Genomic DNA, 17,069 nt, shown 5'->3' on the forward strand with positions numbered 1-17,069 from the left:
TTCAAAATGCAAACAGAAACACGTTGATACAGTCTCTGAGCCTGGAAACTGCTGGGTGTGGGTTGTGTGGACTGTGGGCCAGCTGACATTGGCACCGACCATCACTGCTCTCGGAACATGACTCCTAATGCCAAGCAATTGGGTTTTCAGTGAATGGTCAGAGCAGTGGGGAACTGTCTGTACTTTTACCTCACCAGAGGGTCTCAAGTTAGCTGGTCTCAGCCCCCATAGCTTTCACCTCAGGATCAGATCGAATGCTTTCCACTTGCCACACCTGTGACTTGTGGTGAAACATGATGGAGCTCTGATTAGCTGCCCAGTGAATTTTTGGGGGTCATGTGAACTTGGAAGCATGCCAGTCATTAAAAAAATTTTTATTCTTTGAGAATTTCATACAATATATTTTGATCATATTCAGACCCCGCCCTTCTCTACCCTCATCTTACTATCTCACCCCTGAAACTTCATATCCTTTATTATATTTTAAGGCCTATCAAGTTGAGTCTAACTTATGTTTTCCAAATATTCTTGGATATGGTCCATCCCCCGGAGCCTGGTCAGCCTGCCTTGTGTCGCACCTTAAAACCGACTCTTCCTCTCCCAGTCTTATCACTTGACAGACTGCTAGCCACTGAATAGTTTGCCTGACAGGTGGCCTGAGGAGGGCTTGTGGTCCCTCGTCTAAAGTCATTGCTTTCTCCAGCAAGCAAGGCTAATGTGCCAACATTTTGGGTGAATGATGGAGATGTTCTGTGGCTCTCGGGTGGTACTGGGCTTGTTCAGGCCAGCTTTCTCCTTTCCTGCTTAAGTAGGACCAGAGGGATTTCCAGTGCAATCATGGTCCAGTCAGCAGTTCTGAAAACAAAGGTCCTAGCTCTTGCCTCAGCCTGATAGGTGAATCAGTACTTGGTCCAAAGGTAGCCAGGGCTCCCGTCTGTCCAGACCATTGCCATGGCTTCTGGAATGGGACACCAGGGATCTTAGGAGCAGTGTTGACCGATAGGGGCTTCACGGCTTTCTGCATATTTTAGCCTTTTTCTTGATTATTTACTCCATTTTAGACCTCTTCGTTATATTTTAATTTGTGTGTGTGTCACCATGTGGTCAAAGGACAACCTCAGGTGTTGGTCCTCACCTTCCACCTTGTGTGAGGTGGTGTTTTTGTTGGTTGCTGCTGTGCACACAGGCCAGCTGCCTGGTGAGCTCCTGGGGACTCTACTGTCCCCGTTTCCCATCTCCCCATACGAGCACTAGGATTACAGATGCATGCTACTCCATCCAGCTTTATGTGGCTTTTGGAGATCCGAACTCAAGTCTGCACACGTGTGGCAAGTGCTTTTCCCCACTGAACCATCTCTGCAGCCATTGTGATCCCAGAATTTGGAAAGGTAGGTGGATGGAGCTGTGCGCATGGCTGGTGTGGCTACTCTGGAGTCACTGGGCAGTGCTCAGCAGCTCATCAAAACACAGCCCAGAACTGCTCCTGGAGTGTACCTTGTGTAAGCCCAGGATCTTCCCCCAGTGGACTGAATGGCTGTGGAGGGAATGGGTTGCAAAGTGGGGAATGACACTGAGGTGTGCTGCTGAACTTTTAAGCCACAAGTAACAGATGTGGACGTGACAGAATCCTTCTCAGAGACCGAAGATACAGGCACACCAATAATGACACAGCTTCCAAAAGCAGGGACAGGAAGGCGAGCTGAGGGTGGTGGCCGGAATGCTGACTGTAAACACAACTGGTGAAGGAAGGAGCCCCTTGGGACTGCAGAGGTGGCTCAGTGGGTAAGAGGGCCAACATGAAGACTTGAGTTTGAATCCCAGCACCCGTGTGAAAAACCAGGCATCGCTGCACCACAGTGCTGTGTGGAGTAGAGACAGGAGGACTGCTGGGGTTTGCTGGCTGCTGGGAGCTACCTCCTCTGACCTATGTGCGCACAACTGCATGTGTGTGCACACAGCACACTCATCCACAGCCAAATATAGGCATCAACAAAAAAAACGGAGCCCCGCATGCTCATCTGGAAGAGACCTACATCTGGGGAGATTAATGCCTTTCCTGACTTTTAGACATGTTTATTAGTGGTCCCTGTGAATCAGGAGGCTGCGGGATTAGCCTCAGTGGGTTGGAGCTCAGCCTAGCAGGAGCCAGCTCAGCCTAGCAGGAGCAACTTCTACCAGAGATGGAATGAGACGCCAGTGTTTACATGTACAGTTGCAGCACGGTAGTCCTCAGACACCAGATCTTGCTCTGCACTGCCAGGGTGGAGTTGATTTCCACTAGCAGTTCAGAGCCAGCGATGGCACCAGGCCTGGCACTACCTGGGGTGGGAATGAACTGAGGAAAAGCCCTCCCCACATCTGTGGATAAACAGATTGCTGGCACCAATGGGAGTTCTCTGGACCCAGCTCCTCCACAGTCCTAAGACAGGAGCCAGTAGGATGTATGGGCCCTGCCTGTTGCCTGGCAGCTTCAAGATGGAACTGATGCTTTCAACCTGCACAGATGCCTGTCCCTCTGTATCAGCTCTTTGCTCTGTCCCAGAGCCCTTAGTCTTCATTTGGTCAGGGTGGTGATGAGGCAAAAGAATTCTGCATAGACCCGGGCTTTGGATCTTGTCCTTGAAGGTGGGAGAATCAGGTGAACTGGAGCTATTTGCTGCTGCAGAGGAGCTGTCTCCTTGATGTGCTAGTAACAGTCCTAGTCTGGTTGACATAGTGCTTGGTTTTCCAAGAATTACTCTGGAGGGGCCGTCAGGAACCTTACTATAATTGCCTTACTCCTAAGCTTTTCCCTGGGGGAACCCTTGGTGCTCCTGATAACAGCTGTAGGTACAGGGAGATGGCAGGTTCTGGGATGGCTGCTTGTCCCAGCCATGATTGTAGTCATGGAAACCTAGCTTCTAGGAATCGGCAGGATTTCTGTTCCCAGATAAACCAGGGCCAGTATCCCTAATCTGTGCCGAGCCTGGCCTGGTTCTAAGGAGCCAGCTAGAGCAGTGTTGGAGTGTTGCTGATTGGTTATAGACTTTTGGCTAGCCAGGATTAGGATTAAAAGGCCCGGTGTCCCCTCAGCCTCTCCTGACTGCTTTAGTTCTACCTGAAATGGAATAGTGACCCCTCTGGGTGTAAGAATAACTCAGAATAATAGGACATGGCACCCAGCTAAGTGTCATAATGACTGGAGGGCACCTGAATGGGGCAGTGAGTGCTCTGGCATCTGAGCCAGCTGGATTAAAACAATTATATATCTGATGTGTGTGTGTAGGTGCCACAGTACACATGTAGAGGGCAGAGGACAACTTGAGGGAGCTTGAGGGAGTCAGTTCTCCCACTGTGAGGGTTCTGAGTTTCAAACAGATTGTCCATCTTGACAGCAAGAGCCTTTACCATTGAATCATCTCGTCAGTCCTCAAACATCGGTTTTTAATGAAAGATGTTACATTTAAAAAAACACTCGTTTCTTTGGGTAGACTCTTGAGTTTTGACATATCAGTGCATTATACTGGTCACAAGAATTAAATATGGAACATTTATACTCAAAAGGTTCCCTTGTGGTCTTTCATAAATCAACCCCTCCCTGAACATGGCCCTTGGCATCAGGTGGCACTTCCACTTTTGGTCCCTGAGGATTGATTTTGCCTTTTCTGGAATTTCATAATGCAGCACGTAGTATTCTATGTCTGGGTGAGTTAGCCTTTGTTGTCAACTTGACTGGATTTGGAGTAAGCTAGGAGACACATATTGGTGTGGTCGGGAGTGTGTTTTTAGAAGGGTTTAACTGAGAGAAGAAAGCCCACCCTGAATGTGGGTGATGCCATCCCATGGACTGTGGCCCCAAGCCATTCATCTCTCCACTTCCTGACTGAGGACACATCACACTTCCACCAGCTTGCCTTCTCCAGCATGCTGGACTGCATCACCTCAAACTGCGAGTTAAACCCTTAAATTGCTTTTATCAGGTATTTTGTCAGCAATTTGGAAAACAGTGTCTAGAAGACCTGCGTTTAAGTGCCACCCTGACAATTAGATAACTGTGAACCTTGGTATGACACAATTTCTGTCTTTGGACCCGTTTCCGTATCAAGGATTAAAAAAAAAATTAGAATTAGCCTTCCCCATCCTCCCCCCTCCCCCTCCCCCACTTTCCTGCCATGTGCACTGGTGCTGGAATGAGCATCAGAAAGGCTCTGCTCAGTAGGCGGGACCTCTGCCACCTCTAAGTCTGACTATGTCCCAGAAAGCTCCCTGTTGCCCCCTCCCTCCATATCTAGCCCAGACTCCCTGATGCCAGGATCTGCAGGTTTCCACAGCTCTGATGACTATCTATCATCTATCTATCTATCTATCTATCTATCTATCTATCTATCTATCTATCTATCTATCTATCTATCTATCTATCTATCTATCTATCTATCTATCTATCTATCTAACTATCATCTATCATCATCTATCATCTATGTTTTTTAATGTTATTTTTATTTTATGTGTATGAATGTATTGCCTGCATGTAGGTAAGTACACCCGTGTCACACAATACCCGCAGAGGACAGAAGAGACTGTCAGACCTCCTGGAACTGGACGGACAGTTGTTAGCTGCCATGTGAGTACTGGGATTTGAACCCAGGTCTTCTGCAAGAACAGTCAGTGTTCTTAACTGCTGAGCCATCTCTCCAGCCCCTCTATATTTTTATTTTATGTGTTAAGAGTGTTTTGACTGCATGTATGTCAGGTACCACATGTGTAAAACCCATGGAGTCCAGAAGAGGATGTTGGATCCCCTGGAACTGGAATAATCAAGGTTTGTTAGCCATCTTGTGGGTGCTGGTAACTGAACCCAGGTCCTCCGCAATAGCAACCAGTGCTCTTAACCTCTGAGCCATCTTTCCAGCCCCTCAGGGGGACTTTAATAGAGATAAGGAGACATTCCAGGAATGGGCAGAGGCCAGAGGTGGCCAGGGCTGAGCAGAGGGAGGAATATGTCTGGGGAGGATGCCCCCCTGGGGGGATTGGGACACCAGTTTTTTGTCGGGGAGCACTTGCAGTGGAAGGCACTTGGGGCTGCTGGCCACCCCAGGTGAGTGGTGGCTTCAGGATAGATGCATGCATGGATGGACACACACTACCCAGAGCTCCAAGGAACAAGTCTGATGGATGGATCCCCTCAAGCCCTGTCTGGTCAGACACATGGTGTCCTAGTTTGTTCTTTATTGCTGTGACAAAATACTCTGACCACTACCAACTTGGGGAGGAAAGGGTTTATTTAGCTTACATATCCCAGGTCACAGTTCATCTGGGAGCCCAAGGTGGGGACTCAGGGTGGGAACCTGGAGGCAGGAGCTGGAGCACAGGCCATGGAGGAACACTGCTTACTGACTTGCTCCCCTGGCCCCTGCTCAGCCTGCTTTCTTATGCAAGACAGGCCCAACTGCCCAGGGGTGGCACCACCCACAGTGGGCTGGGCCCTCCCACATCACTCAACAATCAAGAAGATGCCCACAGACATGGCCACAGGCCAGTCCAATAGAGGCAATTCCCCAACTGAGGCTCCCTCAACCCAGGTGTGTCAAGTTGACACTAAAGCTATCCAGCACACATGGACTATTTAACACACAGTGGCATTTGTATGTCAGATATGACTGCTCATGCACTTAAGTACATGTGAATGAACTCACCTTTGTATGGCAGTCAACACCACACCATACCTGCTGTTCTGGCTCGCATGCTAGATCAGACTACAACCTATCCTTAGCCAGGGATGTGGAGGTGCTGAGTCCCACAAGTTCCATCCTTTTTATTGGCTCAGCTTCTGATGCTGCAGAATGGTGCTGTGCTGCCCTCTGCTGGCCAGTGGGTACCACCACTCTTGGCAACAGGCTAAGGGGATGGAAGGCATAGAACCATGTTAATGCTTCTGGTACCCTGGTCCAGCAGATGTGGAGAGACAGGTCATATGATGAACTCTCTCCCCAGTGGCCTGACATCTCTGTTATTCCATTCATGACCTTGTCTTCCTTTCCTTGCCTGTAAGTACCTATATTGAGGAAGTGGGAGCAGAGGAGTGGGGGTGGGAGGTAGTTCAATGAGTAAAATACTTGTTGCATAAGCATGAAGACCCAAGTCGCTCCTCAGAACCCATGTCAAAATGCTGGGTGTGGTGGTGCATGCTTGTAATCCCAGCTCTTGGGAAGCAGAGACAGGAGGATTACCAGGGTTCACTGGGCAGCCAGCCTAGCCCAATTGGTGAGATCTAGGCCTGTGAGAAACCCTGTCTTAAAGGAGGATGACCTCCTCAGGATAACACCTGATGTTGTCCTCTGACCTCCACACACACACGGCATGGACACACACATGTAAGAAACAAGACTGAGCCTTTTGGGGCATCCTTTGTGGGTCTCCCTACCCAGGGCGCACCACCCTCACAGCCCCCCCGCCCATTGCAGTTGGTCCAGGGAATCCCTTCTTGACTAGTTTTCCTACCATGGACATGGGTCAATTCTGAGTTCCAGTGGGGAGAACCTGAGTCTGGAGGTGGGAACTGGGAACACTTTAATTCCGGGTATCACAAAGAATTACTCAGGATCTCCACATCCCCTGGCTAAGGATAGGCCAGGGGGGCAGGGATGGGGTCGTGTTGACTGCTCTATGAAGGAAACATTTTATTATGCAGTTCACAAAGCCAGAAAGGAAAGATGAGCTGGTGCCTGAGCATCCTGTTTTGAAGACCAGCTGCAGGTTCTCCCTGGCTCCTCTGGCGAAGAGGTAGAGCCTGTCACCCCCACAGGTCTTGCAGGCTGGTGACTATTTTGACTCACTGGGTAGTGTGAAGTGATGTTGACATGAGGCTGGGCCACAAATGCAGCTTCTGCCTGGCTTTCTGGGACAATGCACTTCCCCCTCAGCAGGCCGGTAACCTGACAGCAGAATGTTGGTGAGGCCATGGGCAGGTCTAGGCAACAGTTCCAGAGGATCCCAGCTCTTCCCACCCCAGGAGCTAGAATGCCATTGGGGAAAAAGGTCTCATCCCAGTGCTTCCAAACCCAGCCTTCTGATTCACCCTCAGCATCCAGGAACAAAGACAAAGCCACCCTATGGTGACCTGTCCAAACTCCTGACTGTGAATATGATAAAAATTTTTACGCTTCCATGTGTTGGGATGGAGTGCTAGGCATCAGTGGTTCCACAAACACCAAGCCAGTGTAGGATACCAGACTCAGACTGTCCAGAGAACACAGTCAGACTGTCCAGATGCCACACTGCAGCAAGGCTGTCTGGAGAACACTGCTTCCCTGGGAACAGGGCTGCTTCTGGCTAACCACCCCAGAGCCGCAGAGTAGCCTCCCCCATGATTCCTAGCGCCGCACCTTGCCTTGGTGTCAGTCTTAATGGGAAAGTATGGCTTTGTGCATCAGCCATGGCCTCTGAAGGCTCTTCCAGGTCAGAGTGACTGTTTGGCACCTGGAGTTGCAGGAAATGTCCATACATGTATAAATGTTGAAGGTAGGCCTAGACCAGAATGTTGAAATGTTGGGGATGAGGGTGCTGGTGCACTAGTGATCATGAGGGAGGGCTCTCATCCCTTTCCATCCCTGCCAGAGCGAACTGAGGCACAAAAGACCCAGGATAGGTACAGCTCAAATCCGGCTTCCTTCAGCGGTGGGCAGGCCTGAGAAGCTACACTCCCACACCTGCCAGGGCCAGGCCCTAATCAGAGTCCTGGTCTCCACCTTAGGAGACCTACGGGCTCTGGGCATGCACTGCATTCTGTGGCCAGCAGGGGTCGCTGACGCCCCTTGTTTGTGCATTTGGGACAACAATCCAACCTTCAGGTCCAGGAGCCAGTTGGGGCTAGACTCTGTTAGCTGCTTAAGGGCATGACCTGCCTGGTCCAGGGCTGACCCCCTCTGAGTGGAAGAACCCCCACCCCTCCTGCACATAGCCCAGGAACTTTTCACCAACCAGATCTTTAATTTTCACCTCCTCTAAGAAGCATGCATACATCTCCCCAGTTTCAAACGGTCACAACAGAAATCAAAGACCACAAGCAAGCCTTTATGGAGGTGTAATTGCTGGCTTGGCCTACCTCCGAGCTTCAGAGGAGGGCAGCACCTGCAGTCCTCACAGACCTGGAAAGAGCAGCAGATGGGACATGTCAATCTGACGAGCCAATAGGATATTTGGACCAATCTGGGCCTAGCTTGGGTTTCTTATCCTTCAGACTTTCCTCCTGCAGCCTTGAGAGGCAGAGGGTTTGGGGAGTGGCTCCAGTAACAAAGGGCCTGGAATCTGCCCAGCAGCATTGCCTAAAGTGATCCAAGCTACAGCTGATAGCAGAGCCGCTTGCCTCTGTGCCGAGGCCACACCCAGTGTACTTTGAGGCCTGACCCCATCCTGTTCCAGGCTATGGTCCAGCTGGAGCCCCCAGGGAGGGGCCCTGCCCAGATGCAGCCTGACTGGAGGCAGTGTGACAGGGTATTAAGGCCTTGGCTTATGAGCCACAATGCCTCAGTTCAAATCATGCAGTCACCACCTGCTAACATTGTGACCTCAGGCATGACCCTTAGCCTCTGCCTCAGTTTCCTCATCCACATCAGTCATTAGTCATGCTAGCATGCCTTCTCCTAAGGCTGGCTGAGTTCTGGCCATAGTGAGAAACTTGTCTGCAAGCATGCCTTTCCCATATAAAAAGACAGTCCAACCCCGTATCCTACCCATCCTCTTTACAGCACTCATGCACTAAGCTAAAATTCACCCCAAATCACTGGTCTGCCACAGTGATTGAAATTAGCCAATCCTAAATGGGTTACCTTGACTTACCACTCCTTCCTTCAAACACACGCCACAAAGGCATTGGTCCATGAATTCCCTTGTTCTGTGTGTCTCCTGACCGACCCAGTGCTGTCTCATGAGCCCCTGTCTGTGTGGCAGATCCCTTCCTGTTAGGAATACTATGTAGTGAACTTCTTTTTATCTTATGTATATGAGTGTTTAAAAAATATTTTAGTTATTTTTTTCTCATAATAAAAAAGCCAGTTTTATTATACGTTCAGTTCTCAAATATATATATATATATATCCCTATCCGCCCTCCCAAGGTATTGGGCACACATCATCGTTTGCAATGAACTGTACCACATATCTAAAATCCGGAAGACAGGTGGCTCCCAGAGGACATGCTATGCCGCAGTCATGACCCATACTTGCAGAGTCCTCATTAGTAAACTGAATTGGTCATTGGATGACGGGACACACACACACACACACACACACACCAAAAACAAAAACCATGAAGGAGGCTGGGGATATAGCTCAGGGGTAGAGCACTTGCTTACCATGTGCAAGGTGGGTTCAATCCCCAGCACCACAATGGGGGATAAGGGGTGGGCAGCCTGACCAAAGATTTTTGAAATTCATACAATTTTATAAACATTTAGGGTGCCCACAAAGTCCTAGAGACTAGACCAAACTGTCCAAAGCAAGGGCTCTGCCAGGCCTCCTCCTCATGTCAAGACCCCCTCTCAGGAGTCATTGGGCAATCCAAACAGCTTCACAGTTCCAGCTTCCCGACTGCTGTCATATTTTCCATCTTTGTCATCACAGGCAAATGCCAGCAAAGGCCTTTTGGGGTGCCAAGCCACGGTGAAGGTCGGGGACTCACACTGCACTTCCCATAGCTTGTCTCCTGTCTCTACTTCAGCTATGTCAATAAAATGATCCTCACGGCCAAAACTGAGGGTCCTCAGGCCAATCCAGTCTGGAAAAGCAGTGCACACACACTAACTCATCCACATCCCAGAGGCTGGCCAAAGCATCCGCACTGCCTGTGGCAAAGTACTTTCCCTGTGGGGTCAAACTTGATACAGATGCAGTTAGAAGGATGGGTGTTGATGGGCTGCACAGGCTTCAGTTCAGGGTAGCTGAAAATGTTGATACAGCCATTTCCATTGGTCAGGAAGAACATGTTATTATCATTGTTCCAGGAGATTTTGTTGACCTCAAACTTGAACTGCTCCTCTGCCTTGGAACGGTGCGTCTTGGCATCAATAAAGGTCACAACATCATCCTTGTTGCCCATAGCAATGGTCTGCCCATCAGGATTCCAACAGATAGTAATGTTCTCCCCTTTAGTGTTCACAGTGGCAATGCATTTTGTAGTCCTCACATCCCAGATACGGATGGTTTTATCTCCAGACGCAGTGACAAAGAGGTCAGGATTGCTTGGATGCCAACAAAGCTGCTCCACACTATCTCCATGTCCGCCATGGTTGTTTTCTTTGACCAGCCGGACCTTCTCCAGCAGAAGACGCTGGCAGTCTTGTTGAAGGACCCGAGGCCAAGCGCCGCCCGTCGCAGCTCCAGGCCACCGAGTGCACCTTGGCACTGTGCGCCAGGAACTCACGCGTCTTGCTGTGGCCTCGGAACAGCTCCTGCATGCCCAGCACGTAACGCGAAGGGCCGCTGCTCACCAAACACCAGGCCGCTATCCCGGGCTCGTTTGGCCGAGTGTCGAGGGTCCGAAGGAAGCTGTGGGCGCCGCCATGACTGCAGGACGGCGCGCTAGCAGTGGAGGCGCAAAGGGTCCAGGCGCCGCTGAAGCTGCGCGCGGCGGGCTTATTATTTTTATGTCTATGAGTGTATTGCCTGCATGTATGTAAGTGCACCCTTGTTATGCAATGCCCGAGGTCAGAAGAGGGTGTTGGATCCCCTGACAGTGGAGTTATGGATGATTGCTAGTTGCCATATGGGTGCTGGGAATTGAACCTGGGTCCTGTGCAAGAGCAGCCAGTGTTCTTAACCTCTGAGCCATCTCTCCCGCCCCATGAACTTTTTTGAGCCACTTGTTTCTTATCTGTTTTCTTACCTACTTGCTATAACATATCACCTGCATCCAGCAATTCTCAAGCTTTTTGGTCTCTGGAATTCTTTTTTGCTCTTAAAAGTTATTGAGGGGGCTGAGGAAATAGCTTAGCTGGTAAAGTGCTTGCCGTGCAAGTGGGGGACCTGAATTCCAGTCCCAATACTCATGTAAAATGCTGGGCATGGTAGACATACTTGTAATACAGTACTGGGGATGCAGAGACAGACAGATCCCTGGGACTCACTAGTCATACAGCCTATCCTAATTGGCAAGTCCCAGGTCCCATTGAGACGCTGTCTCAAAAAACAAGGTGGACGACTCTTGAAGAATGACACCTGAGTTTGACCTCTGGCCTCCACACTCACATGTATACACTGTACACACATGTGCACCTGCACTAGTACCCATACACAGTTATTAAAGGCCTCAATGGGCTTCTGAGAGTGTGATTTGTATCTCTCATGAATCACCATTTTTATGAATTAAAACAGAAAATTTTGGTCATCCTTATTTATAATGTATTGAAAAGAGCCATAACAAATGCACACTAGCACAAATACTGTTTTGGGATAACTCACCTATGTTTTCCAACACACAAGTATAGGGAGGAGGAACTGTACACACAACACACTTTGTAGACCTCTTCAGTGTTAAGCTTAATAGAAGACAGCTGGGTTTGCCTATCTGCTCTAGGTCCAGACTTTAAAAAAGGGAAATAAAATTTAGTATTAGGAAATGAAGTTATGAACACTTTGGTGGACCTTCTGGAAGGGTCTTGGATGGCCCCCTGCCCAGAGTCACCCAGAACTCACTTCAAAAACCGATGCCTTATGTACAAAGTGGGTACATTCTTTTTTTAAAAAAATTAAATTGCATTTTTACTTATTTTGTGTGTGTATGTGGCATGTGTGCCATGGTGTGCACGTGGAGATCAGAGGACAACTTGGGGACACTGGTTCTCTCTTTCTACCTTGTGGGTCTTGGGGATCGAACTCGGATTGTCAGGCTTAGTGGCAGGAGCCTTTAGTTACTGAACCCTCTCATTGGCTCAAGGTGGGTAGATTCTTAAATTGCCCCATGTTTATGTATGAGGAAATCAATGTAATAACCATGTAAAGCAACTTATCCGAGGTCACCAAACTGGGCTTCAAAACCAGAATAGGACAGTCACTGGGAAAAACCTTGATTTTGGTGCCCATGACCCAGCATAAAACTCTGGGACAGATGCAGAATTGTGCTCAGAGCCAAGCCTAGGCCTGGCTGGAGCCATGGAAGCAGGGCCTGAAGTGAGGGGCTGAGGGTGGGGGGCAAGGTTTGGGAGGGGCATGGGGATCAGTTAGTTACCAACTGGTCCTGGTGACAGGGCTGGAGATGGCAGCTGGCGGCAGAGGCTGGAAAATCAATAGGTGATCAGTGGTCCAGGGGCATGCTGTTCATCAGGTGCAGCAGGGAGGCAGGGCAGGGCGGCGGGGGGGCCTCCAGAGGAAATATCACTAACCCCCAGCAGGATTGATCAAACAGCTAGACACCCAAGGCCAAACTCACTAATAAAGTGAGACATTCAGCTCAGTCCAGCAGCAGCTGGCTGAAGGTCTTATAAAAACCGCTTAGCTGGGGAGTTCCTGCTAAACTGTCTTTGTTTCTGGAGGCAGTGCGAGGGAGGGCTGACTGAGGTAGTGGGAAGCCTGGGCTTGGCCACTGCTTGTCCTGGCTCTCTCAATGTGACACAGGCTTAGAAATCAAACCGTGGAGTGTACATTGCGTGGGTGTCTGCCTACACTAAAGCATGTGCATGTACACAAAACATGAGCGCACATATGTACCCATACTTGATACAACGTCTGTGCATGCACGTATGATAATACAGTAGATGGGATTTGCAGGTGGCATGGATGCATACATACCTGTGCTGCAGCACACATGTGCACAGATGTGCCTGGCGTGTATTTGCTCAGCATTCAATTTGAAGGTGGGGAATCGGTTTTTTGGAGTTCCAATTTCATGCTTTCTGCTGTTTTCCCTACTTTGTCTGCCTGTGGTCTCAGAGGTGCAACATGTATAAGAGAGACTAAATTTTATATGTTGGGAGGATGGAGAAGTGGGACTAGAAAACTGCTTCTAAAAGGCTGAGCTGTTCCATAGAGACAGATAATGTAGACTTGGAAGGACGAGGTGAAAGGACTGGGTGTAAGTGGTTAGAGAGCGCTTTTGCATATGTGTACACACACTACACACATACACAGCACCATACACACACACATACATACACACATGCAAAGTGCTTTTGGCAGAGAGTGAAGAGAGAGGAAATGGGGACAGGAAGGGGATTGTCTGGGTAGCTGTGGGGTAAGAAAATTCAAGGTTAAGAGGTGTGATGGGTAATGAATTTGACGTTCTTGGAGAGCCCCAAAAGAGCAGAATCACTTCCGGGAACTTTCTGATTATTGGACTGGTTTTGCCAAATGTGCCACCATACCTTGATATTGGGCTGTGGGTACATTGAATTTATTTGGATTGAATGGTAACATTGTTCACACTGAGAGTTAAATTTCTTGGAATGTAAAATGGCATGGTGGTGCATACCTGTAATCCCAGCACTTGGGAGACCGAAGCAAGAGGTCAAGAGGTCAGAAGTTCAAGGTCATCCTTGGCTACACAGTGAGTGTGAGGCCAGCATGGGCTACATGAGATTCTGTCACAAAATGTTTTTCTTCCGGAATGCATTTGTGGAGGAAAGATTTTACTAAGAGTTTTCCATGTGTCATCTTTGCTAAAAATACGGCTGCCACTTTTGTTTCCATTTTTTCAGATGAATTTGTTGGAGCGCAGAGCTTTAATCACGTGCAATGTCAGAAGGCCAGTGAGAGGGAGAAATGGGACTTGAGAATAGCCTTCTGGACTCCAGAGGCCAGGACTGCTGTGTCATTCCAGAGCAGTGTGGATGTGGGGAGCAGGTACATAGATCATGGCTGCTTCTAGGGAGACCTCTTTCACTGTACCTCCCCTGAGTTTTGGAGGTTAGGTAGGGCCCTGGTGTGAGGGGCAGAGTGTTTGGCTTGCACCCATTCAGACCCCTCACCCACCAACAGTTCCAGCCCATCTGGTCATCCCAGAAATCTGTCTGGGCACCATCTGCTCTACTGATTGCCAAGGGCCATGTGGATGTGTGGGAAGGGGTTGGGAGGATCTGCCAGGCTGTGGTAACTGACTTTAGCATGTGTCGCTCTTACGTCTTAAAGCCCTTGGGGTTTTATCAATGTACAGAACAGACTCATTGAGGCTACTTGAGGATCTTTAAACTACAGGAGGAATGTAAAACTGTATTTTCTTCACATATGGTCCTTGGATCACTTGTGTTACTGCTACTGAAGACTCAAGGAAATGCAGATTTCTGGTTCAGTCCTGATCTATTGAACTGGACTCTTTGAAGCTGGGCCGCAGGACTGTACACTTAATGATGTCTTGAATAATTCTTCCATGCATTCTAATTGGATCCTTTGTATCTGCTGTTCTATTGGTCTGCAATGATCTCCTGACAGATCTTCATAGAGCTCACATTTTCTGACCTAAGCATCTGTTCAGATGTTACTTCTTGCCACCTTATCTAAAACGCATCCTGTCCACTCTCAGTTCCCCTGCTTCGCTTTGTGCCTTATTTTTACTGCACGGATGCTAACTAGATGTATGTGCACTATAGATACAGTGTTGGATGCTGTGTTTTTTTGGGCAAATATAATACGACATACAGTACTTGACATAATGCATGATAGAGACCACATAGTTCATACATGTAAGTGCACTTGTTTGCTCCCTTAGGTCTGTAGCAGAGCATATCTCTGGAGACGGGGCCTACTTGCCTTGGCCAGAGCCCATCATGGGAGATGCTGATGTGGGGGAGGGGATTATGTACACAAAGTATGTCCTGTGTATGCTCAGAGCCCAATCATAGCATATAATAGAAAAGTCATGAGCCCCATGATCGTGAGCCACCTATATCCCTCCACCCTGAGAATCAGGGAAGCGATCATGAAAGTGACCAGGAGGGCCTGTTTTCCCTACGTTCCTTTATTTTTTGAGCTCTGCATGAGGCAGAGTATCTTCCGCGGCTCCCCCACTCACATCCTCCTTGTCCTCCCTAAGGAACATTAGTCATCTCAGCAGCTCTTACAGAGGAATGTGCCTGGGACTTATTGGGTATCAGGCAGCACCAAGGACCAGAAGACTCACACTGAACTTCTCCTGAGCTGTTTCTAGTCTTCCGGGTCAATTTGGAGAAAATTCCATTTGAGAGTGGGGCAATCAGGTCTAAGCTTGGCCAACACATTGACTGACATGTGACCAGCTAGAGTCTCCCTCTGGAGGGCTAGATAATATAGACCTAGAGGTCAGCAGATAGATGGCACTTGTGCTGAAGGTGAACTGCAAATAGGTTCCAGAGCTGCACAGATGTGGATCCCTTCTGCCTTTGAAAAAGCGCAGTGGAGGCCCATGGTGGAGCCTTTGGGTCAGAACAGCCTTGTTTACCCACTGAGCATTCGATGTTATCACATTCTGTGGGTGCCATATGTGAAGAAGACTGGGAAGCACAGGTGTGTAGGTGCTCCACAGAGGCCACGAGGCCCCTTGCGCTTCATTGGCTGCTCCTACATCGCTTCTGTTATGAATACAAGCTTGCCTGTCTCTCTTTCCTCAACCAGTAACACCCTAGCCAAAACATGACAGTAGGTATAGCCCAGAAAGGAGCTGAGGACATGGAAAGGGCAGAGGTGGTTGGTTAGGAAGGAAATGGGGAGTCTGTGTGAAGGACCTTACCAAGGCTCTGAAGCCTAAGAGAAGAGAGACCAGGTGAGTGCTCGTAACACTGATGCAAAGCTGGGCATGAATGACCTCACTTTTCAGACAAGGAAGCTGAAGCTCAGGGTGACTTAACACTCACTCCATTCAAAGGCAGAGCCAAGTGGGCCTAGCTTTACCCCAAGTGCTTTCTTTTGTATTTTTGGTCTTTTTCAGACAGGGTCTCCCTGTAGCCCCAGCTATCCTGGAACTCACTGTGTAGACCAGGCTGGCCTTGAACTCACAGAGATCTGCCTGCCTCTGCCTCCTGAGTGCTGGGATTAAAGGCGGGTGCCACCACGCCCGGCCCCAATTGCTTTCTTTTCATGGTGTTGCTTCTTGGAGCTCAAGAACGTTCAGTGAAGGGTGTTTGGCGTCTTCAACTGGCATTCAGCAAGTGTCTGCATGTCATTTGGGTAGAAAAGCTGGAGCAGTGCCTACTGGCATGGGGGCAATCAGGCAGACCATGTGGGAACAGAATGGAATTGGCTTTTGCAGGTGGAGGAATGGAGCCAGGACTGAGCCATTCTGTTGCTGGAACGTAAAACACAAGAGGGTATGTTGACTTGAGTGACAGCCCCCAAGAGACATGTCCACTTAGAATGTGTAACTGTGGGGCTGGGAGGATGGCTCAGTGGGTAAATACTTGCCTTGCAAACATGAGAACCCGTGTTTGATTCCCTAGAACCCAAGTAAATAAAATGCTGGGCATGGTGAGCATGGGGCACGAGCTTGTAATCCCAGCACTGGGGAGGCAGAGACAAATGGAGCCCAGGGGCTTGCTGGAAGGTGAATCTAGATGACTTGGTGAGCTCCAGGCCAGGGAGAAACTTAATCTCCAAAAACAAACAAGCAGCTCTTGATGGCATCTGAGGCCAACCCCTGAACTCTACAGCCACGTGAGCACACTTACACCAGCATAAACATGAACATATGCATACATGCAAACATGCACACAGTAGAACTTGTGACTATGACTCTTGTCTGGAATAAGGGTCTTTGAAGGTGTTATTAAGCAGAGCTCAAGCTAAGCTACTAGGTAATTGGTACAGAGTATCTGTAGGATTCGAGGCGAGGACACAGAGGAGGACCATAGAAAAGGCGATGTGAAGACAGACACAGAGGACAGTGATGCAGTGACAAGCCTAGGCACCCGAGGATCAGGGCTGGTGACAAGCTCAGAGAGGACACAGAACAGGTTCCTTCTCAGACACCTCAGAATAAAGTCATCCTGCCGACGCCTCAATTTGGAACACAGCTGTGTGAGAAGATGTATCTATTGTTTTAAGCCACTAAGCTTGTGCTAACTTGTTATAATAGCCTGGGAACTAACACTGGTGTGTGTGTGTGTGTGTGTGTGTGTGTGTGTGTGTGTGTGTGTG

General features: G+C 49.0%; 1 pseudogene; it reads right to left on the reverse strand.

Moving 5' to 3' along the window:
• Positions 1 to 9,453: 9,453 nt before the first annotated feature.
• Positions 9,454 to 10,536, reverse strand: LOC103747241 (annotated as a pseudogene).
• Positions 10,537 to 17,069: the final 6,533 nt, after the last annotated feature.

This window comes from Nannospalax galili, unplaced genomic scaffold (assembly GCF_000622305.1).
Source record: "Nannospalax galili isolate Female #2095 unplaced genomic scaffold, S.galili_v1.0 scaffold765, whole genome shotgun sequence".
NCBI classification, from domain to species: Eukaryota; Metazoa; Chordata; class Mammalia; order Rodentia; family Spalacidae; genus Nannospalax; species Nannospalax galili.